Below are 26,568 nucleotides of genomic sequence, written 5' to 3' on the forward strand. Positions count from 1 at the left end.
ACTTGATTTTAAAAAGACATCCTCTGGCTTCTACAAACATACACATCAAGTTAGTAGTAGAGCCAGTCCATATTTAGGAGTTATAGTTGAATAGTATGTGGCAGTATTGGCACTGTAAACAGTTTGGATCAGCATTAGTCATTGTAATAATCATCATCATATTAGAGGTGGTAATAGAAGTAGAAGTAGTGGCAATATTTCAACTACATGTAGTAGTTTGATAGTAGTAGTCAAAGTGATAGTAATGCTGGTATTACTGTTTCTACTGGTAAGATTAACAGTAGTTGCAAAGGCACTGGTATAGGAGTATCAGCAGTTGTAGTAGAGGTAGTAAACGTAGTACTGGTAGTGACGATAGCAGTAGTATTTCAGTGTTTCCACTAATTTGTGGTGGACTGAGGTGCCTGTGTTGGGTGGGTGATTTTTAGATCATCCAAAATCTTGCATTTTTCATTTAAAATATGCAATTTCAAATACATGTTTACTGTTATTTCACGTCTGTGTAAAATTTTCCTAAAATGTCAAATGAAAATCTAACGCAGATAATTGTCGTAATAATAGCAGAAGTAGTAGTAAATAATACTACTACTAAAAACTACGTAATAAATACTCCTTGGAGTTGTGGTAACAGTACTACTGGAGCAGTAATGATTGTAGTAATGGAAGCGGGATTAGTAGCAAGTAGTCATAGTTGTGTTAGTAGTGGTAATGTAAATTATAACTTTAGTAGTAATAATAGTGGTGGTAGTTATAGTAATAGAGGAGTAAGAGCTGCTTGAAGGAGCACCAGTAATACTCCTGCTTGTAGTAATAGTAGTGGTATAACTGTTAGTAGAAAAGGAGTAATAGTAAAGGAGTATTGGTTGTAGGTGGTTGCAGTAGGAGTAGTAGTAATACTAGCAATGATTGCATAAGAAGTAATACTATAGTTGTAATAGTATTGGTAATAATGGTCGTAACAATAATGGTTGCAGTAGCAGAAGTAGGAGCAGTAGGTGTCGTAGTATTTGCAGTAGCAGTGTTATTTGTTTTCAATGGGTTCCCTCTTGCCTCGCAGGTTTTTCTACCTTACTTGGATTCACATTCACAGAGAACATTGAATAATGTAGACTGATTTGTAAAAGTTCTGCAACTTCAGATCCCAAACCATCACTATCGACCTTCAAAGGCCGTGTATCCTGTAAATTTTAGTCTCAGTGAATCCATGTCCGAGCTAAGCCCGAGTTCCTGTTTGCACACCACCACCACCGCCACCGCAGTATTAAGCGTACTGTATTTCTTTTTTGTTTTCATGAGAGAGTCAGACGGCAGCGCCCGAGAGATTCCTCCATTTCTCCTACTTTGCTCACTTCTGCCTATGCTTCAGTGATTGATATTAAATCTGTTCTGTTTGATCAATAATTAAAGGTGCAGTGCCTAGTGTTCCCAGACTAGACTGAGCATTATGAATTATAGATTGTTATTCCTGCTGGTCTGATCAAAGAATAACAACAAACGCCCTTCGCCGGGTTGGAGCACTACCCTTACCAGTGCTCTCAACTGACTGGATAACGCAGGATTATTATTTCATCTCTCTAATACTGATCCTCGATCAGGGCTTTTGCTGCTTAGTGTAATGGTCCAAGTTTTACTGAGGAAGAGAGAGATCCTAGAGAGAGAAAGCGAGAAGCAGAGAGGCAGAGAGGAGAGATGAGTTAAAATGAAGGTCTTTGGCCAGATGGATTCGAAAAACTGCCGTGCTGATGCCAATGTTGGCCAGCATATGCAAAAGACAAGCCTGTTTTAATTATACTTCACCACAACAAACTGAGTATTGTCACGCTAGGATGAGGTACTTCTGTACACAGATCAGTGATCAAAGCGAGCACGCACTCACAAAGACAAATGAACACACGCTCGTATGCACATAAATGTACACTCACACACCATCCTTTCTCGTTTTTCTTATGTGAATTCACGTCTCCCTGTTGGGCCTCCTATACTTACATCAGATCTCGTCAAGACCGACTGAGAGTTACATGAGAACGTTAACGCCGCTTTCATATGTGTCTATTAAATATGAAGCTTCTAACAGCAGCTGCTTGTTTAGTTTAGCATAAAAGCTGGAAATGGGCGACTCTCAGCGGGCCGCTGTGAGCTGCTCTGCTAGCATGTTTACTGCTGGCTGACCACACTTGGATGTATGAGCTGCTCGGTTGTCCAACAGACTTCACTGGCTGCAATTTCACAATTTATATGTTTTTCTCAAGAAATGTTAACATGAAAACATTTCAGTTTGAGTTATTGCAAATTACTTGTCTATTTACTTTGATGGCACTAAGCTGCAAAGTGAGATATTAAGCCTGACAAATACTAAATATGGTGGTCAGAATCAGAATAATCAGACATTATGTTTGCATTGATATTCACAGAGTACATTACGTAAAACCTTGGAGGTAGGTTGGTTTGCTACAGGTCCCTCCACACATCATTTTTCTTACATTTTAAACCTGCGGCGCAGAATTTTTGTCTCCTCCTTCTGCCGGAGAGAGTAATTACAAAAACTCTGTCAACTTGTACTGTCAGGGTCCGCCAGCCTTCTCTGTCGCTACTGTTGCATCTATAATGGATATATGGTGGATAAATGAAATAAAAGGCGTCACCACACCCTGAAATTGAAATTAATTCGGTTTGCAAAAACATGGACAATTGAAAAAAAGCCCTGTCATTAGATACATTATTTTATCCCGAATCAAGTAAGCTCGAGGCTACAACAGTAGCCAGCTTGGCGAGCGGAACTCTCTTGTGCGCATGCTCAGTTGATATGGAGCAAGTATGCATTAACCTAGACAGCACAGGAGTGTCTCACTACTAAGCGGATTTAAAAACTTTATGATTTATGTCGCGGTGATAGTTAATAATTAGCGATGGGTTACGTTGTTTGGCAAGGGCTTGAATGTAACAGACATTGATTTATACTGTATGTTAAAGTCATAAAGTTATGGCTTTAAAACGTATGCGTTGTTCAATTCAGAATTGATTAGCAGAATAAACAACACTTGGTAACAACTAAAGCTACGGGGCTTTTAATTGAAACGAGAGCTTTTCATGTCATTAGGCTGGGATACGTGGCAGCAGTAAGTGTATTAGCAGTGAGGAGGAATCTGAGCTGTAAAGCAAAGCTCGACCCTCACCTATGCTCATGGACTCTGGGTGATGACCATGAGGATAAGCTAATGGATACAGGTGGCTGAAATGCGGTTTGCTTGCAGGGTGGCACACTTCACTCTCACTAAGTGTTAGCAGTTCAACCATATGGGAGGAACTCAGAGTAGAGTCTCCGCTACACTGAGAGGAGCTACTTGACTTGGTTCGGGAACCTGATCAGGATACCTCCTGGCCAATTTTTGTTGGAGGTCTCCAAGGCACAGCCAAGTCGGACGGGACCCCGATGTTGGCTCAGCACCTGCTGGAGAGATTGTATCTCCCAGTTGGCTGGGGAGAGCCTCGGGATCCCCCCATGACGTGCTGCAGTGAACAGGGAGCTTCTCCGCTTTCCCTACTGCCACCGTGACCCAAATTGGACTAAGCGGTTTAGATGAAATGAGCTTTTCATTTGAAACAGGTACAAGAAGTTGCAACATTTGGCCGACCATCGGATGTTACTTTGATCACTCAGTCCTTTCGTTACTCACTGACTCCCTCAGTTAAACACATTCGGCCCCGCGGTTGCGGTCCAGCCAAAAACATGACAAATTGAGGGACAGTTTTCTAAATCTTTTCCCTTGCTGTAGAGTTCCCCGGACTGTTATGTGTTATGTGATTTTTTTTTACTGTGAAAAAGCTACTGAAAAGCAGCCTGAGCTCTCCAGCAGTCCCTGTTGTCAAAGAAATAGTCCGGTACATAATGTCAAACCACAACAATTTCTTACTGTAGTTCTGTATTTGTATTTTTTTTTTAAATAAACAAGATACGTTTATTCGTGAACTTTAGAGATGCTGGAAGGCAAAGTTTGTTACCCTTGGGCAGAGCTAGGTTAGCTGTTTACCTGTGTTTAACAATCTTCTCATCTAACTTTTGGCAAAAAAACAAATACTTTTACATCTCTAAATGTCAAACTGTCCCTTTGTCTTTTCACTTTGGTTTGTTTAAAGTTAGCTTATTTTTATCTTCATGTTGTGTCATCATTTCCCTCCACAGCTACATATCAAGACCTGCAAAGAAGCAAAAACAAAACCTGGCAGCCATTGTGCGACACAATGTGAGTAGCAGTGGTGTGTGTGATTGTGCGAGTCTGTGTGTGATTGTGCGAGTCTGTGTGTGTGTGTGTGTGTGTGTGTGTGTGTGTGTGTGTGTGTGTGTGTGTGTGTGTGTGTGTGTGTGTGTGTGTGTGTAAGTAAAGCATTCGTGCCCAGACAGAAGCAGTCAAAACAGGAAAAAACCCTCCAACCAGCTGCCCTTGTCTGTCACCCCTGCTCACCTCTGTCTGATTTTGAGCACATGTGTGTGTATGCATATACAGTAACGTGTGTGTGTGTGTGTGTGTGTGTGTGTGTGTGTGTGTGTGTGTGTGTGTGTGTGTGTGTGTGTGTGTGTGTGTGTGTGTGTGTGTGTGTGTGTGTGTGTGTGTGTGTGTGTGTGTGTGTGTCCCATTAACACCTGGCCGTCCCTGTCTCTTCCAGTCACTAATAGAGTAGCTGCCTGTAGTGAGAGGAACATTGTGTTAGAGACAATAATAAACTATTACACTGTGGGAAACTGAACTCTCTTCTCTGGTCCTATTCATTCATACAGGAAATGGAGAAATATACAGATATCTACACACTTTGACACACACACACACACACACACACACACACACACACACACACACACACACACACACACACACACACACACACACACACACACACACACACACACACACACACACACACACACACATCCAGCCATTATACATGTTTCCTTTGTTCACACACTGTACCAGAAATGACCTTATATAATAATAGACATGTAGAGCGATTGCATGTATCGTTGCCTAATATGGTTAATCTAATCAATTGATTGTGAATTCAGGGCTTGTATATTTATATCTGCAGTGTCTCTTGGCACAGTTTCATTTAATGTGGCAGTGCTCCAGATCCGATGCCTTGTTTTCAACTTTTGCCAAAACCTCCAAACCACCTTCCTCCTTTCTAATTCTAATTTCCACTCCCTCTCTCCTCAGTTACACCCACGCCCACACACACACACACACACACACACACACACACACACACACACACACACACACACACACACACACACACACACACACACACACACACACACACACACACACACACACACGTGCACACAGACCCATGCTGAGCCTGGGCTGTGGTAATTAGATACAGTCTGTCTAACTGTCAGACATCAACTGGTACCAGACACCAGACTCCAACCCCATTGGCTAATCCTCCAGACGCTGCTTGGCATTCCGATTGGCTGTTGCCTCCTCCGCTGCTCTGACTCTGACCCAGTAAACTTGCTTATGAACCAAATCCACACATTTCCATTGGCTGTCTCTGAGACACATGACTGGTGCTCACCGACGATCTCTGGCTCCGCTGCTCCCAGAGGAGGATACAGTTATCCTCCTTACAGAGAAAAACAACACCATTCATCACCTCCTTCTCCCTCTCCGTCCCTCCTCATCTATCTCTCTCCCTGCATTGGGGCTCATATGCTGTGTTGTTATGTTTCTGTCTTTGTCCCTGTGAAGGTTTTGAAGCCACTCCAAGTCCTCTAGTTGCTCAGGTCAGACTGAATTACCTCCTCCCAGACTATTGAACAGCTAAAGTTGATATCAGATCCAAACCGGAACAAAATAATCCCCAAGGATGTAATTTATCTAGATTGGTCCCTTTTAAACAGTCTTTATTTTTTGGCCGGGAATTATTTTTACTTCCATTTCCCATTTCCTCCCACATTAGACCCACACAGCCCCTTCAGCGGGTGGACAGTAAGCAGGATAGGCCAAGTCATGGAGCCATAAATATTTATCCAGCTCACTCATCTGGCTCTGACTGCTCGGTAGCAGTGTGATGAGGCAGGATTGGTTTCTACACAACAGGTTTATGTTGTCATATCCTGTTGTGGACTGTGGTGGAAAAACACACTGCTGCTCCCTGAGGTTCCAACCCAGGAAGGATGTATAAAATCTCCCCTCATTTTTCTTGATGTTCTTTTCCTATTTCTGATGGTATTGAGTGATGCACTGAGAATAAAAGACGTGTTTTAAACCCCCAAAACAGCAATTAAATACAGTTGCTTCATATCACAGAAATTAAAATGAATTTTTGCTAAGAAACCAGTTTATATATTTGGTCTGAACTGTAATTATAAAAAAGACCAAATTTGAGTTATATGTTTTTCTGCAATGATAGTGTTCCCTACATTAGGGTTTTCCAGGACGGGTGCATTTTTTGTTCCTACTGACAGTGTTAGTAAACTACTTGTAATGTGATAAACTCACTATATGTGTGGGTTCAGAACTTATGAATAATATAAATAATTAAAGCGTGACATAATGCCAGGTAGATAGTGGGACTTCTAGCAAGACAATTGGTTTAAAAAAAAAAAAAACTACGTAATTGTATTTTCTTTATGCAAAACAAGTGTGTAGCATTTAAATCTCAGATTGATGACGATTTAAGTGCTTTGGACCCTGAAGATGAGACACTGAGTCTCATTGTCTTTGATTGAAAATGCATCTATCGCCACTCTACACCCATTAAAACTCTTAAATGATATTAAAACTAATAACATTTTAATATAATTTTGTTCATAATAAAAAAAATTAACCATTGCATTTCACTAACAATATTTAATTGAAGGGCTCCTTCAAAAAATTGCTTGTCAGTCAAGTGGTAACCAACTGTGACGTCACCCATTCATTTGTGAACCAACATTTTGAAGCCTCAAGTTGAGGATTTTGGTCACCATCTTGGTTGTTTTGAACCAGAAGGGACTATATTTGGAAAAGGAACAGTGCATCTGACTCGATCTGACTGACAACCCAAGGACACTATTCCCGCCCACCTATAGTGGAAACCTGACTGCCCCCCAACCACATCAATCAAAGTGACACACACCTCCAAACATACCTCTCTCTGAGGCCTAATATGTAATTAATGATGGAATTATTTTCAGATGGACCAGCAGGGCACTGATCAGAAGGATTGAATTCAGTGAATGACACCATATTGACTTGTGGAACAAAAATGTATTTACTTTGTATTTCATGAGAGAATATGAATGAGAGTGAATGGAGCCAGATGCTTTTTGGAACCAACCCCATGTGGCCCTTGGTGGTATAGCAGTTTATGTCTATGGTTTAGGGTGTTAGTGAGTCCCAATCCCTTTGTATTTAGTGTTTATAAAAAAAAGTGGATATGGTCGGACTCTGAACAACCAATCAGGGTTAGACAGCACATAACTAGCCAATCACAGTAACACTGTACAAGTTAGGGCCATCTGGTCTCTTGGTATTTTTCTCCCTCCTTCCCTCTTTGATAGGCTCGGCGTTGCACATGCAGAAGTTGTTTGGTAGTTGGTTACAACAGTTGACAACATTGACGTTCCACTTAAAGTCCAGCATAATGCAGCTGCATGTTTGGAGAATAATTTTGTGGGAGGGGACAAACAGAGTTTTAAAATGTGTATATTGAACTACTGACGCTTTAAATAACAAAAAAAAACAACAACACATTTTTAACGTATTACCTCCCTGCAGACACAGATGCCAGTGTACACCGTGATGTATGAGGGTCAACCGACTTTACGTCGCCCTCATATCCCTGCCAGTGATCAGAGGATATTTGATCAGCAAGTCCCATTAACACATACAAAGCACAAAACGTCATGGTACGCAGAGCTTTCACACACAGAAGATCGGACAGAAAGCCATTCAGCATTCTGTAGTGCCGTGTTCACATGTTTGATCAGGCTTTATGTTTGCTCATATGAAGTGTCACTGTATACTGGTCTATGTACATACACTCAATTATCTCCCCTCAGTAGGTCGTGACGAGAGCTGTGGAGCCAGCAGAGTAGTGGTGTGTGTAATCCAGAGCGCCTGGGCATTAAGGCTGGTCAGTCAGGCTTGTGCACACATTTGATAACATGGCAAATGATCCGATCAAAGTTTTTTCAAGTGAATTCTTGGAACTGGGAATACTTGGCCAAGCGTGCTGCCTTTGTTTACTTTTTTTTTTTTTTTTTTTTTTTAGCAGTGCCATTTATACCTGGCGTCACCCCGGTGCAGCTCAACCACTACAACAGGGAGTTAAGTGCCTTGCTCAAGTGAAGCATCGTTCCTGATTCACTTCCCTTTCTAGACAGGCTTTTCTCGTGTGGGATCTTAAACAAGATTGAAATAAGACAAAATATTGTTTTAAAATTACACTGTAACTACAGCTCATTTTTGCTAAGAAAAATAAGCACATCCTTGCTTTTAGTTATGTTTATAACATTAAACATAGAAAAACTAAATGAGTTGAAACTATAATTTCAGCTATATTGGCTACATATTTGGTTATCCAACAGGGGGGCAGTGTGGTTTACGGTTGTTTAGCTGCGCTATGTACACACACCTTACGGCTACATGCCTCCTTCATGTCATTGAATCACAGTTTCAAGCTTTGATGCAGCGTGGTTCAAGACTACTTCTGTTTTTGTTTTGTTTTTTGACAGAGACCGTTAATGTGATCAAATATGAATGAAATAACACTGATATTGCAAGAGCTCAGTAGGTGTTGAAATAAGGCTCACCGGCTTTAACTTTGGTAAATGCTAGTTAGCCTAGCTTGACAGCTTCTACTTTCCCAGGAGAATAAAAGCTTAGCACCACAATGGGTCCTCCCAAACGTCGACTGTCACAGAAGGGACAGAGTGGAGTGATTCCACAAACCACGTTTCATACTTGAAACCTTCACAGAAAAATAAGCTTCGGATTTCTTTCAGTTTATGAGTCACACGTCGCCTTGATCTGACTTATGATGGCGCTGAGCCTTTTCTTTTTCTTGTGGAGCAGCTTGAATGAAGAGGAAAAAGATGTGCTGCAATGGTGAAATGCATTGTGGTCCGAGCTCTGGATATCGTATGACAAATTGATGAAAAGGAAATGTAAAGAAAAGGCAAACAAAAATGATACCGTAGAAATGAGCCGATGATTCACTGTAGTTCAGCTGTCAGCTTCCTGCTGTTGTTTCTCACTTCGGGTACTTTCCCAATTGAAGCAGCTGGGAAAGTATCAACTTTATCAGCGGTGTATACGTGTAGATAGTTGAACAACACGTTGAAAAGACAAGGAAATGTATTTCAAAATACAAATTTGCAGTTATTGAGTGATTGCTCAAAGGTTAGTCAATGAGGATGTGTTGTTTGTAAGAGTCTGTGGCTCTCGGGGTCATGGACGAGCTTGACTCATCTTGGCTGTCAGACAAGGAAGAGCGGCCACAGTCAGTAGGTTTGTTAACCATTTACAAGGATAAATTGGACTTTTTTAATGACCTTTTTCCTGTTTGTGGTTGCATTTATTTGCGTTGTTAATCCTTAATTCCTAGAAAATCCCAAAATCGCCTCGTTACTTGCTTTATTCAAATTCAAAATAACTTTGCTTTTTCTCAGTTGTGGAATATTTTAAGAGCACTCATGACTTGAACTTTGCCCTTTGCACTTTTTTTTAGTGCGTGTAACTTTTCTGAAAATCTGAGTTTATTCTACAGTGGCGCGCATTTTAAGCCGCACTGGAGAGAAGCCTTAGCTAAATAGCGTAATGTAAACAGAAATGAAAAGATGAGAAACAGAAAATCCCTGAATGCTTTCAATTGGTCTGATCCGGAGCATAAGCTGTTTTCACAGTAGATACTTTTCTTTCTGTAAAAGCTGAAGCACACATCCACAACTCCTCACTGACACCTTGGGGTTAATCTCAAAGAAAGAAAAAAAACGAGGCAGTTAAGACTCACACACACACACACACACACACACACACACACACACACACACACACACACACACACACACACACACACACACACACACACACACACACACACACACACACACACACACACACACACACACACACACACATGCACAAAATGAGAGTTTAGCGCAGATTAGCCTATTAGAGATGAACATCAGCAGTATTCTGAAGCTGATTCAGGACTTTTTCCAGACTAAAGAAGGAAATAGGCTAATCTCTGCCCGGACACCTACAATATGTCTGTCAGCTGAGGATTTGCACCTACAGGGCTGTCTGGGCAGGGGCAAATGCTCTATATGGAAAGAAGCATGTGAACTCAAAAACCGTGGGTCTGTGTATAAGTCAGTCGGCTCGACGGTGTCACTGCCAGCATCTTGCTGGAAGCGTGACCGCTATTTTACCAGCAACTGGGCTGATGATTAAGTGACACATGTGCTCAGTAATTCTATTGTCTGTCCAGTAAAATGAACCACAAGTTGATAGCAGGAAGGCACGCATAGTGGGGGTATTTGTTGACTGTGAATGATTAAGCTTTTTTCTGTGACCAGTTCTTTGCTCTTGTCTCCTCCTCCATAATCCTTTCCTTTCCTCTACTTCCTCAGCTCCTTTCCTATGATTTTCTGTCTTCTCCTTTCTTTCTCCTCTTCTTCCCTTTTCTTTACACCTCTGTCATGCCTATCTGTTGCTTTATTTCCCTCCTTTTCTCCCCTCTCCTTTCCTCCCGTTCCTCTTTTCGTTCCCGCCTTCAAATGTCCTTCCCTTCGCTATCGTTTCCATTTTTTTTTTTATTCTCTCTCTTTTTTTTTCTTTTTTTTCTCCCTTTTTTGACCTTTCATTTCTCTTCCTACTTTCTCCTCTCTCCTCTCTCCTCACACTTCCTCTCCTCCCCTTCCTGTAATAGCCCACAGAGGCATGCCTGAGTCCAGGCCACCCTCATTAACCTTATCATTAAGCTGACCCCCAGCTGGACTGCACTGCCCTCACACTGCTGTGTGGCTTTGAGGAGTTGTGTCAATACATACACACTCGGCCATTAGGTTGGAAAAGCGGTCGCTGGGAGGGAGGTGGGCAGAGCCGGTGGATGCACAGTAAATTTATATAACAGCTGAGCCAGCGAGGGAGGAGTGTGTGTTTGAGAGAGACAGAGAGAGAGCAGGAGAGGAATGAAAGATGCAGCCAGGTTGATCTGAACTTGCTATGTACTCCATTCCATTTGATGTGCTCTGAGTGTGTGCATTATGAAAGCTCGCTGTGATTAGCCCGTCTATGTCTCCGTGTTATGAATAAGACCCCAGGGGAGCTACGACGTCTAGACTTATTCAGAGAGGAAGCCTTATTATGTGCTGTACGGCAACTATGATGTGGCTGGTATTCGCTTTACAATCCAGCCGCCGCAGTGGCCTTATGCAATCCAATAGCAGCAGGCGAATCCCAATCAAGCCGTCACACAGGAGTCAGATGAGAGTAGAGTTAATTGAGAGCGAGAGATTATGTTTTTCTTTATAGCCTGTACATTATCAGACATATGAGTGCAGTGCATGGGAATACTGCAGCTTCAGACCTGATCATATTCAGTGTATTTTAAGTACAGTGATTGAGTAATCATCACTAATAAGATATTGATGTAATGTAGAGGAACAAATAGCCCTCTGAGGCAATGATTGAGAGTCTACAAAGGCCTCTACACTGCTTGTTGCATCATATTTAATTCATTAGTGGTCCTAGACTCTGGGGGGCCGTGGGCAAAGAAGCCCATCGAGGCCCCACCTTGGGGGGTTTGTGGTGCAGCAGTGGTGCACTGCATTGTGCCTTGGCTTTATAGTTGTCACTGCAAAATATGTCACTCTGATTTAATTACACTGTGTTTCTTTACAGCATCGAGAGAGATTACCTAGTATACAAAACAGCCAAACTGCAGGTGCTGTTCTTTGATTTCCATGTTTGTCATAACAGCAGAAATTGGGACATCTAATGATGAAAAATAAATTCCTTTTTTATTGTCTTCTTCAAAGGGATCTTGTCAAAAGGAGCAAAGACAAGCTTTTAATCAATATGAAAATTAAGTTACAAGAGTAAGTCTGTGTTCTCACAACCTGTATGGTCTTATGGATTGGAGGACGTGTCGGGCCTAAATTCTAATTTAAGTATGCTAGCCTGCTAGCAATAGCAATGCTAACGTGTTGGTGTTTTTATATATTGCTTACCATACTTAACATTTTATTTTAGAATATTAGTGTTTGCAAATGAGTATTAAATAGAAACCGATTCTTTTTTGTGACTTTTGGTTATAATCCAAGGCATTGGAGAAATTGTAATTGTCTGCATGTTAATGCTTCTGTTAGGCAGATGTTAAGGCATGGATGTAAGGAGTTAATATACGTTCTATCTGATGAGATATTTCTCTTAAGTATCAGCCTCATGTTGGCGCTAGCGGACTAAAGGAACAGTCCAGGGTATTTGGTATCATGCCAAAGCATGTAATACACCAGCTAATCCACTAGAGGACAGCGTTTCAGTGTCACAGTTTTGCCTCGCGTAGTCGTGTAAAACTATGTGGTTAGGTTTAGGAAAATATTTAGTTAAAGAACTCCACCTTGCTTTCTCCCAGACCTGAACCCTGGTCCTCTTAATGTCAGCTGCTGGACAATTGAACATTTTTATATTTCGTCAAATGAACTCTGTCATGTGACATGCATCTACTTTACAAGCCAACCATGACACGAACACGCTCTCCTCTAGTGGACTGGTGGGGGTATCACACACTTTGAAATGATAATGCGTTGGTTATTAAGACCATTCTGTAAAAAACAAAAAGGTCAGCCCACTCAGGAGGTGTGACAGGAAAAAGTCAAGGACGACTGCTTGGCTATGTGCTGGATTTATCCCCCTGTGGGAAACAAACTCCACAGGGATCCACTCATGGAGATGGCCAAGTCTTAATTATCTGTGATGAGTGTACCACGGTGTTACAAATTCAGTGAAAGGACTTCGTGGCTGGACTTTTAAAACACCCAAATAACTCGTCTGATGCAGTCCTCCAGTTAAATGTCAAATATGCCAACCTTTACAGCTACTGAAAAGTTAGAGCTGCAATTTTTTACACTCCGCAGTGATATGTTAGATAACAAAAATACAGCTCTGCTATTAGACTCTGTGGTATATATTAGGGTAGCACTGCTAATAAGTGACTGTCCTTTATGCATAGATGGAAATGCATTTGTTTTTCTTCCTACTCGCAGCGAGCGGCTATTTAAGGAAGTGTTGCTTTCATCGTAATGGGAGTCGAGAGATCTCACTGTGCTTCACACATTGTCATGGTGATAAGGGAGGGCGACTGAATCACACCACGTCCTCATTTTCAACAAGGTGGGAACTTGTCATCATTGAGCTAAAACACTCAATGAGTAAGGAGCAAATTATTCTCTGGATTTCTGAATGGCCGCTCTGGTCTCAGGCCTCTTGTCCTCTTTCCTGCAATTACCTGTCCTTCCTTTTATGTCTTTTATACATCAAATTTATGTAAGGATCTGTATTACTGTTACTTTTCATCATCTCATCTTTCCTTTCTTTCCTTTCCCCCTACCGTCTGAGCCCACAAAGATCTTTTAAGTCAGGTCTCGATGACTGAACTGAGGGACAAATATCAGTGTAACATGTATGTAATGTCGATGAACATGTAAATGAATCTATAATGTATTCAGATTGGCCCTTTGTCTTTGTGTTTTGAGCTCCTATAGGTGATTCTTGCCCCGAGCATAACAATCATTCAGCGTGTTAATGGGTCGCACACTGAGCTCGTTAACTATGCACAGCCCTCATTAACATACAAATTCAATTAACTTTCACTGCAAAAAAAAAAAAAAAAGGAGGAAAGAAAACAAATCTTTTGTGTGATGTCTCTGCATTTTATCTTCCTCTAAGTCACACTAAGTGAAGGAGAAAGCCAGCGTCACAGTGACTTTCTCTGCTTCGGGCTCATTGATGAATGCTTTACGGTGTTTTGCAAGGTGATACAGTTCAGAGCGCAGCCAGACATCCTTACGCGCGCAGGAGTGAATGAGAATGTTTTTACCCTCACACGCCGTGAAGAGACTGTCAGGGCATTTGTCCTCTGCCACTAGCTGTCTACGTAAGCTGGATGGCAGCTGTTTTAGAGGCCCATTGTGGTGGGGAGACGGCATGGCTTCCTAACAGTGGCAGAATTAAGCAGCCCTTGCTATGTTGATTGAAAGCCAATTTTCAAAGTGGTGCATGGTCAGAATGTTCAATAGTTGCGGCCCAGCAGGCAGACCCTTCATCTCCCATCATGTATTCTATGGGCAACGCTGTTATCAAGGGAATTAGTAATTAGTGGCATGCATTGTGTCAGAGGACAGAGCACTGAATACCAACGACATTAAAGAGCTGATGAGATAAGAGGAATGTGTGCTTGTGAGTTTGCGCTCGCGGCTGTGTGTGTGTGTGTGTTCCCGCTGCCGCCGCTCACATCGATGCTCCGGGGACAATGGTTAGGTGCCTCGGTCATGGCCATGCCTGACTTCAATTTACATGTTTGCACATTTGACAATTAACCAAATTGATTTCCTGTGTGTGTTGTGCATCTGCATTGAATGCCTGTTTTCCCAAGGATTTTCAATGCCTCATCCATCCCCATATCAAACAGGTTCAATAGTGGCGGCGTCTCATTTCCATACCATTAATTAGACATTCATATTAAATGGATAATTAGCATATATAGCGTTCTGTGTGTTGTCAGGGAGAAAGCTATAGCGGCAATAACTTTTCCTTTCATTTCACTTGTTTTTGCTATCTATGCAAATGTGAGTAGTTTGTGGTGGTTTTAATCAACCAGCGTGTGTGTTTGTGAGCAAAAAGGGAGAGTCAGGGAGAATTGTTCAACATACCTTTTACAGTAGGACTGAGAAGAGGAGCTGTCTTGCAGGCATGGTGGAAGAGAGAGAAAGAGAAACACACGAATGATTATGTTTTTTTCTTCCCACTACAGATGGAAAAAGGGACTAATGATGCTTTTTTTTGTTTGTAGTTGACATTTTCTTTGAAGACTGATAATGATGCTCCTCAGAGAGGTGCAACCACAGCCAAACTTATCCAAGCAGTTTTTCTATTATGATCACTGTGATTAGTGTCACCCAGGAACGTAGTGCAGAATAAACCCACCTGAACTCACATTAACCGCTTCTTAGTGTGCAAAATTTTAGACATTAACATATGCATTGAGTCAGCAACAGGAAAGAAAACATGAATGACATTTTTCAGAGTCTGTCATTGATTTTTGTTCAATTGTGTGTGTGCATTGTGTTTTTTTTTGTTTTTTTTGTATGTTGTCCAGAGGCCTTGTCACCCCACAACACAGAATGGAAATGATTTATTGTATTTTTTTTGTTTGTAGTTTAGCAAAATATTGGGTTTCATAAGGTTTGTGATGGTTCCCAAAGCCACTGTAGCTAACTGCTGTAGCCAACTGCTAACTTATGTCTCTGTTCTTTTCTGAGAGACGTTAAAAGGAATGGCCACTGTTGTGTTTTCTTCTTGCTCTTTTTTTAGGGGGCTGGCGTTACTAGGCTTATCTCTTGTGCGCTTGTTGAGCCGGGATAGGTGGTAAACTTATTCTCACCCTGTGACTGGCAGGTTCTCATTGTTCACATAAAGTAGAATGGATTCACCGCTGGCAGTGAAATTTGGGCACAACAATAAAAAGAAAAGCTCTCAAGTACAACTCAGGTCAATTTGTTTGTACCAAAAGCCGTTAAAAACAATCATATCCTTGCCGAACGTAGCATCCGAAGGCGTAGGTTTGCATATCGATGGTAGGGACATCACCCTTCCAATATTCCTGGAAAGGAGGACAGAATTGTCCCTACCGGTGTTGAGACCAAACCTACATCCTTGGCAGCATCATTAGTGGACAAGCTAATGCTAGCAGGTTATATTTGCTTCCTGGGTTTCTATTTACTCTGCTCAGTCATTTTTACTCAGTAAACTAAGTATTGTACATCATTTCATTCAATAAAGACTTTCATTGAAGAAAGAACATTTCTATATGCCTATACAAGCTTGCTACTTTTGCAGACAGATATCAAGCTCACTAGCTTGGTCACAAACAATGTACATATTTAATGTGTTAAATATGTTCCATAGTCCTAAACTGATGCAAAAATATCAGCGTCAGGTATTTTGAAGGATGAGATTTTAAAGCACTTTTACGACAGCTCGACTGCCAGTGAAAATCAGTGTGTTTAAATGCGGATTAATTTGTGCACACCTGTGAAAGTGACTCTGAGCTCTGACATCCAGATTGCCCAAATAATAATGGATACTGTACAACAACAAGCTTTCACTCTCTTTTACTTATTAACAGAGAGCAAGGTACAAAACATTGAAGTAGCAGCTTCTCAGGGGCAAATTATATCAGCTAATGGTAATTAATTCTAAAGGCGCCATAATCGCAGGCCAAAATTAAACTGGTCTGGAGTTTGTTAGGGAAGAACCTCCACTCTGTAACACTATTGTACAACCTGTTCCAACCACTTCAACAGGCTCCACTAACAGATTGCATCACATCAGGTTCAGAAGTCTCACCCTCGAGTTAATTTCTAATCCATATCATATCAATAATTTAAACTGATTAATTCATTAGTATGGCGGATCTTCAGTATTTGGATCAAATAGCTTGCAAAAATGTGTCAGATTGAATGCGCTAAAACTTTGAATATTTATCAGATCAGACAGGGAATCTGTTGATACTCAGATCAGGACAGATATGATATACATCCATGATTTGTATTTACTCCATTGACTACTATCTCAGAGAGGTGGCTTGGTGTTCACCAGTGAGGCAAATTGGTGGGTCAAAGTTCACCAAAGTTGAACTCGACATAAACATTTTTGCAAAATATACTTTGGTCCATGACCAAGCTGATGCAGTCATTGCAGAGATTTATTTTAAATAAACTGATTTTGCTGTTTAAATTCTGGTGGGAGCAGGTCTTAAGGATAATCATGACCCTGATGATGACGGTCAGAGATCATTCTTTTCATTAAATGTACCACTACGTCTCTGCTATAAGGTCTGCAGACAGAAGGTCTGCTGCAAGGGAAAGAGCAGCAAAACCTAGAAAGCGATAGGGTTAGAAAAAAAAAGTCCAGTCTAAATAAAGAGAGACAGAGAGAAAGAGGTGGGAGGGATGGGAACGGAAAGAAAGATGAGGTAAGCCCTATGGGAGAGGCCTGCGCCGACTTGCTAAACCCCTCCAACCTCCTCCTCCTTGTTTCTTTCCTCCATCAGAGTGGAACTGAGAGAGGAGAGATTAAAAAAGAAGGAGCAAGCATGAAGGGGTGACATCAGCGGTGACATCAGGAGGAAGAAAGGTCAGAGGGTCAAGCAGATGATAGTTTGTTTTCGCAGAAAAGGACAAGAGTTGAAGCTTTTGGAATTTATCAAAGGTGAAGACCTGAGAGGCGAAAGGCGTTCTGCTTCGTTTGCTTTGACCTGAGCTCGAGTCACCCGTGAGTGTCCTCAGGGCAGCCCATCAGGGGCCTCCCCGGGGAAGGGAGGTGATTTGAAATGAACTTTAGCCTCCCTCCTCCCTCCCTCCCGTTACCCCCTTTTGCTTCAAGCTGGGCTCACACACCCTCGGGCCAGCTTGTGTCCCATGGCATGTGCTGTTTTTTTTGTGTTTTTTTTTAGGGGATGGAGTCGGCTCGTCTGTAAACTGTGTCTGACCCCGAGTATATGGAGGGCTCTCCTCATGCACAGACACACACACACACACACACACACACACACACACACACACACACACACACACACACACACACACACACACACACACACACACACACACACACACACACACACACACACACACACAAGAATGCCTCTTTCGTGGGGTACACACACTACGTCAAGCATGATGTGATGACTTACATCTCTGTGAAAAACCTCTTTGAATAGGGCAGGGTCAGCTTCCCATCGTCTCATGCGTCTGTCGCAGAAGGACACGGCGTGTGAGAAGAGTGAGCGCACAATAGCAAGTCACACCGCACAAGCTTTTGATTCACTGCACAGCTGCCGATGAGTCCAGTCTGCCACATGCAAAGAACTTGCAAGACTTGGTAGCATAAAAAAACTTTTTTTTTCTTCTGTTCACACACAAGAAAAACTGTAATTAAGGTGATTCATGTTGATTCAAAGCTTTGACGAGCTTCATTATCCCCAAAAAAGTATATGTAACATGAGAGCCTGACAGCATTTTTAATATTTCATGTTTCACCGCTGTATCGAGAATAACATATCTAATAGTTTGTTGTGTTTGGGCTCGGGCTAATCACTGTGTTTGTTAATAGTCTCCTTAGAGGAGGGCACGTTCCCCTCCCAGTCCCTAATGTAATAAAAGGCTTTTAGCAGCTCCTTCAAATGCACCAGGACTGTGCTTTTCCCTATTTCCTTTGTATCTCATTAATTTCCATATTTAATTAGCTTGGCTCATTAAACGCCATGCACACAAGAATGTATGCAGAAATAATTGCATGCAATGTTATAGACACAAATTATCCATAATGTTCTTGTGTGAGTTGTGACAGAACATGGAGGCCTTGTTGATTAGTCCACTCTAGTAGACATGGCACTTGATTTGTTTGTCTTATCAGTGTGTATGTGAGCATTTGCGTGTGTGTGAGTGAGCGTACCCTAGGGTGCTCGAGTGTGTCAATGGTATTTGTGCATATGTTTCATATGTGTGTGTGTGTGTGTGTGTGTGTGTGTGTGTGTGTGTGTACGCTTGTGCGTGTGTGTATTTGTGCCAATCTAGCCATCAACTCCAAACCATGTTAAGGAGTGAAATTAGCCATCAGCTCTACTAAAAAGCATGGCTGACAACCTCTAATCATGGTCATGAGAGGAAACAAATTATTGTCACATGTGGGCACACACACACACACACACACACACACACACACACACACACACACACACACACACACACACACACACACACACACACACACACACACACACACACACACACACACACACACACACACACACACACACATACATACACATATATCTGGCCAGGACAAAGGTTTTAGACAATAGGAAACATATCAAATCCAAATCTTTGTGTTTCCACTCTGAGTCTGTTCTCCACACTTTTCAGGAAGAGACACAAGAGAGCAACTTTGTGTTGATAATCTCACATGTTGAATCCTCACTGGTCCCCATGCTGCTGCCTGCTTTTCATATATCATCACAAATTAATGAGGGACTCTTCCCCGCCACACGGTCTCCCACTCAAATATATGTTTACAGTTTCTACATGAGACATCCTCAATCTCAGATTCGAGCAGAACTATAGGTGATTTTTAATCATGTACCGTGCTGAGACATGCAGGAATAACCCTGACATTTACAATTAGCTGTTGTCACCGGCCAAAGGCAGGAGTGCAATTTACTAGGTACATATTACTGTCATAAATGCAAGTGACAACAATTTGATATGTTATTTGAAAGTGGCGTGATAACGAATTGTATTTGACCCTGTTTAAGTGGGCTCACTCTTGATAGGCGAACAGCCTTTTATTCAAAAGAGATAATTGGTTTTGTAAAATGTTGTTCACGCAGGCCCTGAAATGTTTTGGGAGAGAAAGTAGCAGGCGCTGATTAACCTTGTCATAGTTGTTGACATCTCACGACCATGCAGCTCTTACGTTCAACACGCTTTCCTACATCGAATGTCAGTCTTTTCTTTTTCTCACACGTGCCAAAGATAAGTGTTAAATGAGTATTTTTCTTTATCTTTGTCCTTCCCCCGACAGATGCATTAAGAGAGGAGACGATGTTCTCTCAAGCAGGCGGAGAGGGCTGGTTTCTGAGCCCGGACTTCTGAGGTAGGGATAGTTTATGACTAAGGAGATTGCGGGAGGACCGGGGCGGTGCAGCTGGGTCTGGTGGTGGAGGGGGACGGCCTCTCCAGTCCCTTTAGTCCCCCTGTGGTTTCTCCACATTTGGCTTGCAGACAAGTGTATTGTGCATGAGGCCTCTCTGATGTGGTGCCCCGATGATGAGTAAGCGCACATATGATGGAGTGGGTATGTGTGTGGTATCCAGAGCTCTGCCTGACACATGGTCCGAAAGGAAATTGAGAGGCGGGATTCACGAGGGAGTTTGGAATATATATTACACAGCATTTTACCAGCCAAGCTTTTCCCCCGGTCTAATTAGAGGACAGTTGTGGGTTCTGCTGGTTACGTAACCGCTAAAGACTTCCTGGTGAAAAAGTCACATGTTCAGAATGACACATCTGGGTAAATTATTCATAGATTTGGTCACAGTTAAAGGATATATTGGAGGATGAACTCACTTTAACTTGTCTCAGGTTTTCCATTAGTTTTCTGTGCATTAAATAATCTTTAGGGCAGCACTGGTATAGCATTACTTCTAGTCCCTCATCACAGGTTCCATGTGTCAGTGAACTGTGACAACCAAAAAGTAATTCTCCCTTCTCAGATCGTTTCATTTTAAAGGCACGCTTCCGTAAAGCTTCCATAAATTTGGGCAACTCGCAAGAAAAAGATTAGAACAGAATCGTAGAAATTGAAGCAGCAGAATCCGAGATGTCCTGCCGTCTCTCAGTCTCTAGTAGGGATCGAGCTTTAAAGACACATTTGGTAAATGGACTGCGCTGACATAGATCCTTTTTTACCGTGGTGTACAAAGTGCTTTACAATTTTTTCCTTTCATTCACTGACACACTCGCAGACAAATGCTATCAGGAGCGACCTGTGGTTCAGTGTCTTGACCGAGAACACTTCTGCAGTTACAAAAGAGGTGCTGTGGACTGAGCTGCCGACCTTGTGATTGGTGGGCAAAGTGTTCTGGCAGCCAAGCCACAGCTGCCACATTTCCCATAATACAACTCAGTAGCATCCATCAGTGGACTTTCCCTATCTCTTAAATATACTGTCATCTTTAAAACTCTATAACCTCAGTTTATAACACAGATTTTGTCACTCAAGCTAAACTTATGTCTTTGCAAAATCAGGGTTGTGTCTCTGCTAAGGCATATCAAGTATAAAAGAATGTGCCACCACTTGCCCCTTATGTAAGCTTTGTAAGTGGCAAGTAATTACTTTTTAACACTTTTTAACAGCCAAAGAGGACATTCTTAATACCTTCTTAAACCTTAATACCTAATTAATTATCAGAGTTTCCCTTTAAAAAAAAAACATACAAGATTAAACCATGTAGGAATAAGAGTTACTAGCTACGCTAACATCGCAGCAATCATTATGCAAAGAAGATAAGTATGTTAACGTGCCTAATTTTCACAGGTAATGTTTGCCATGCTCTTCTTTGTAATTTGCATGTTAGCGTAATAAAAATGTGTCAATTAACACTAAACAGCTAAGCTAACGATGATGGAAATGTCATTAGTGTTGGAAGTATTCGGCCATGAACGTCGCCAGGCTCCGCCCACCTATTGATCACAGATTCTGTTTTCACTGTCATTGTTGTCTGGAAACCCTTTTCACATTAAGGTTTGCTCAGCCACTCTGAAGGGTGGACCAATCAGCGCCTAGTGGGAGTGGCTAAGTGCGATGAAGTTGAAGTTAAGCGTTTGTTTCGAAATGTAGTTCTAACAATGGTGTCGATGGTGAAAGTAGTTGAAGCAACACAAACAACTGAAGCAAAGCTGACAAATATTAAGAAATTGGAGCCGAAATCTACAAAGTACGCAATGGTCATTTACTGACAAGGTGTTTCACTCTGCTCACATTGGGGCTGTTGGTTACAGCTTGGTAAGTTTTAGCACACAATGTACATCATACGTACGTTAGAGTCTGCCAGAATAGTTTTCAAATTAACCCAAGGTCTGCACTGTCGAGGTTGGAACTGTAAACAATCTCCAATGTAGCATTGCCAGATGTTATCAGTTCACGATATAGGTCTGGTAATATGAGGCTACCATAAAGAGACGTATTGGACACATTTAAGTTTTTACCTGATGATGGTGCTTGATGAAAAGTCTCACCAAAGACTTACCAAAGTTCATGACAGTCCAGTTAACAGCTGCTGAGTCATTTCACTCTGAATCACGGATAATAACCTGATGGTGGTGATAAAGGAAAGTAAATCTGCTAAAGTTTTTAACTGATGTGGTTTTTATAATATATTAACGATAATATTTTAGACATTGCAACCCTAAAGCCATGCTGCTAACACGGTAAAAGAGAAAGTAGACAAGCAGTATTTGTTTTCCTTTTACCTTTGAGGCCCAGCTGTGTGTGCATACTTTGGCTCTAATTCATCTCAACACTCGAATATTTCATTCTTACACTTTAAACAGTTGAAAAACGGACATCACGTGTGTTCTGATCTCTCAACATTGTGTTGAGCCACAATCCCCACCCACCTGGCACACATAGATGATTAAAACAAACATTGAGGGTTAATTGCACGCACTGTTTCAGTCCGGGTCAGATGGCGTGTTTGTTCTGTCAGAGGTTCTGAGTAGTTTTGATTGAGGCAAAGCTTTTGAGTGGGTTCAGGCTGCATGTCACTGAGGTGGGCCCTCGTTCGTCGTCATTGGCTCATTATGACGCCAGCACCGCCGCTGTTATTGCAACCTCTGTGTGGGTGGTTTTCCTCTGCATGTGTGTGAGTGTTTTAGAAGTGGGATTCAATAGTGCTACTGCCCTTGATCCCTCTTACTCTCTTGTACCTCCCTCCTTCACTCCTTTTCTTTTCTTCTTTCTCTCTTCCCCTGCGTTTCCTGTGTCAACGTCTGGAGCTCCCACAGAACTCCCAGGCAGCTTGGAGTCAGAGGAAGTCCTTCCTGAGATTAATACACACACACACACACACACACACACACACACACACACACACACACACACACACACACACACACACACACACACACACACACACACACACACACACACACACACACACACACACACACACACACACACACACACACACACACACACACACACACACACACACACACACACACACACACGCAGGCACATACACCAACTTCCTCGTCAGATTTACCCCCTCTCATCTGTCCTCCCACAGACATCCTGTTTGTCTCCTGCAGCTCCTCTACTCCCTCAGATGAACATAAGCCAGGGAGGCACGGCGTAAACACAAGAGCAGTTTCTGATGAGAAGGCTGCACGGAACCACACAGCACTCCGAAAAAACAATTGCAATTCCTGTTACTCGGGTCTCAGGCTGACATTTTTATCCTCTGTCACCTTCTGTGTTTTTTTTTCTTTCTATATTTAGAACTTGTTGATGCCGTGGACTGAATTCAGTGACGATCTGTTTTAACCAGGATCTGGGACCTCGCCAGTCATATTACTGCCACGTTTTTTTGAGCAGTGCTCCTGGAATAATAGAAACCTTGTTGATTTTTTCTGTAATCAGTTTCCATTATCTCTCGCCGCGGCGGTAGGCATCAGCTCTCCGTCTTGTCTTCTCATCCGTAGAGCGGTCTATCCAATCCATTTTACCCATCTGCCAATCTCCATCATTTCGATCTTGGTTTGTCCCTTCTTCCCTCTCTTCTCTGTCTCCCTTCACTCTCACCGTGGCTAATCCATTACATCTTCTAATGACTGTTGTTTCGCTCTATAAAGATAAGTGTGGTGCAGATTGGCATTTCTGAAGCCACATGTGTGTGTGCAATAACTATTACCTCCCCACCTTCTCTGAGAAGCTTTATCCTATATACCGCAGGAACAGTACATTTCTGTATGTAAGATTTCGTTAGCAAGAAAATACTTTGGGTTCAGCAATGGTCACTGTTGGTACAAAGACTCAGTAGTTCCTCTCAGAATTAATGTCGGATTTCTTACCACACAGATAATTTTCAGCTTTTCTGCAACTACAGTTTTGTCTTAATAAAAGTTGTATTCTTTCCTGCAGATCATTTCTTTATTTTCTAAGCTAAATCAATAATAAATGGGTGATATTTGAATAATCTAAAAATATTAATTGATTCCTCATCATATTCTACTACATTAGCTGCCATTTCTAACCACATGATAGTGATTATTGAGTTTATGATGCACTTTTACAATGTGTAATGGTCGTATCCATGCCTGGATGGTCACAGCAACACATTGAGGACCATCAAAGAGGACATTTTGTAGCCCGCTGCTGGTTTAGCCATGCAGTTATTAATTCCAAGGATCCACACGCTGAGCAGTACCAAGTATCAGTGCCTTTTTCTGTGTTTTTGCTGCTGCACAGCTTAATATGCATGATAATAGGGGATGAAGTCACTCCATTCATTCACTGAGGCCAAATTTACAGTTAAACTGGTGGAATTTCTATAGTTACTCATGACACAATCAACAAGAAAATTACATTACCTTACATATTCATTAACAGATAAAGTAATCAGTTACATTACTCATTGTTTACTTTTGTTACTCAGCCCTAGCCTGGCTCTGTTCACAACTTCAGTTTTCCACTGTGATTATATTCTGGATACACTGCTCATATTAGTGTTCGTTTAGTCCCTCCGAAGGACAGACCAATCAGCGACCAGTGTCAGTGGTTAAGCACGTTTGCTCCTCCTTTGGTGGCTAGGTAAAAATTTACGATGATGAGTGCAGCGTTTTACCCAAAGAAAACAAATTTAACTCTCGGAGAGCGGAAATGAAATCCCCAAACGTTCAGTGCTCAGCCCAAAAGAAACGCTCAGCATCTTGTCAAGTTGCTAGCATTTGAAAAAAACGCAGCACACCTATTAAAAAACATTAAAAAAAAACATGGGACCTATGTAGTTGCAGTGGTGGCAGAGTGTTGGCCGGTTTCAGCGCATGATGAATAGTTAAAATGAAGATCTACACCCAGTAGGATGGAGCGAATGTGAACGATTCTTTATGGAGCGTACCTAGACCCATATAGTCACGCAATGAATTGTGGGTCTGTGTACACCAGGCTAACTCAGCCCACCTCCATCAGAACAACTCCAAAGCCTCAACACCCAAATGTGCCAATCTTCTCTATTTAATGTGTATAGAAACAAGACTAGCTCAAAACCTAGTAGACTATATGGCTGGACTCGGTATGAAACACCAGAGGACTGTTACTTTGAAACGGGGGCTTTTAATGTCAAATGAATACAGGAAGTTGCTGCATTCTGCTGATCAATAGTAACTTCATCAGTCAGACAGGCACCAATGGTGTAACTGCATTACTCCCATTCACGGTAATAGGGTTGCCCTGCTGTTGTGGTCCAGCCAGTTAATAGTGAGACATGTTTTAAGCTGACAGCCTCCAGTTTGGAAATATTTACTGATCATGAGTAAGCTTAGACCCAGAACTCTAAAAGCCCTGACTGTGGCTATGAGGTTCTCACACCCTCCAACTCTGAAAAAAACAAGGTGATTCCACAGTGCAGGTTTAAAACTGGCTAACAGACGCATAATAATATAATAACATAAGACAAAAAATAATCTTTAGGTGTGATCCACATCCCCATACCTCCAAACCCCATGCCAGACCAACATATGCTAGACCAGTCTGTCCGCTCAAAACACAGATGAAACATAACCACCCTTAAAGTCAGACTTGGGTTGATAACTGGAAGCTAACTGCTACATTTTATTATCCATTTATATAAACTGCACTGCAGCTATAAGCACCATGGAGTCATATGTAATATGATAGGCTTCATATGACCAGGTGACTAATCGGTTCATTCCTGGGGCAAATGCACCTGCAGTATCTGGTTTTGTCATTATTTGAGCCGCTTTTAATTAGATTCTGTTTTGAGTCAGATTACAAGAAACTAGATCGACTTTAATTGGGTGCGCAGTCAAGACTGAAGTTATTACATAATAGGCTGATGAAGGATGAGCCTCTACAAGGAGACCTGCGATATAAGTCTTCTTTGCCGTACATGACTCTATTGTGCTTCAATGACATTAAGTGTGCAGTCGTAGAGAGCTATTTGAATGGCAGGTATTTCTGAAGATACTACTAGGACAGGCAAAAATGCGGCCTTCACGCTGCTATCTCACCTCACCATGCGCACTGTGTGAGGCCGGGATACCATCGCAAAACAAAACCCATCTCTTCATCTAACAGTTATGGTGCCCTTGAAATCATAAAGGGCCATTCAGAGACAAATTAACAGTTGTAGTTGCTCCGTTGGAATCCCCCCGCTGTGGCAGTCAGCGGTGCTCTCCTCTGATTTAAGATCATGAGCCTTCAGTGTTCAGCCACATCCACATGACAACTCTCTCCATTCTTATGCTTTATGGAATCATCACTGTCGCCACCCAGCAAATGAGCGCTGCAATATTTAGGACAAATGCCACTGCTAAATGGCCCTGCGAAACAATGCCTTTGAATATTTCATCACTCTGGAAAAAACATATTAAAGCCAGGGGGGTGAGGGGGGGATGACAACCGTTTCCTAAAGCTGTGTGTGGGTGTTGCAGTGCTGTACCTCGCAGGGAGGTACCGGGATTAGCAGCCGGGCGCTGAAGCGCTGCTGTGGCTGATG

At 42.0% G+C, this 26,568-nt stretch overlaps 1 protein-coding gene across 3 annotated transcripts in view; it reads left to right on the plus strand.

The window, feature by feature from the left end:
- The window catches only part of nrsn1l (neurensin 1-like), a 117,619-nt gene that overhangs the window by 13,702 nt on the left and 77,349 nt on the right, over nt 1-26,568 (plus strand). For 2 of the 3 annotated variants that reach the window (XM_069703434.1, XM_069703435.1), the window contains exon 2: nt 4,181-4,241. The exons of the other annotated variant lie outside the window; for it this stretch is intronic. The gene's annotated coding sequence lies outside the window, so the exon portion shown is untranslated. The remainder of the gene's footprint in view (nt 1-4,180; nt 4,242-26,568) is intronic. 3 annotated transcript variants of the gene reach the window in all.

The sequence above is a fragment of the Brachyistius frenatus genome, unplaced genomic scaffold, assembly GCF_029030835.1.
Source record: "Brachyistius frenatus isolate BFR_SWC_R1_liver_20210118 unplaced genomic scaffold, ASM2903083v1 Contig_46, whole genome shotgun sequence".
In the NCBI taxonomy this organism is placed as follows: Eukaryota; Metazoa; Chordata; class Actinopteri; family Embiotocidae; genus Brachyistius; species Brachyistius frenatus.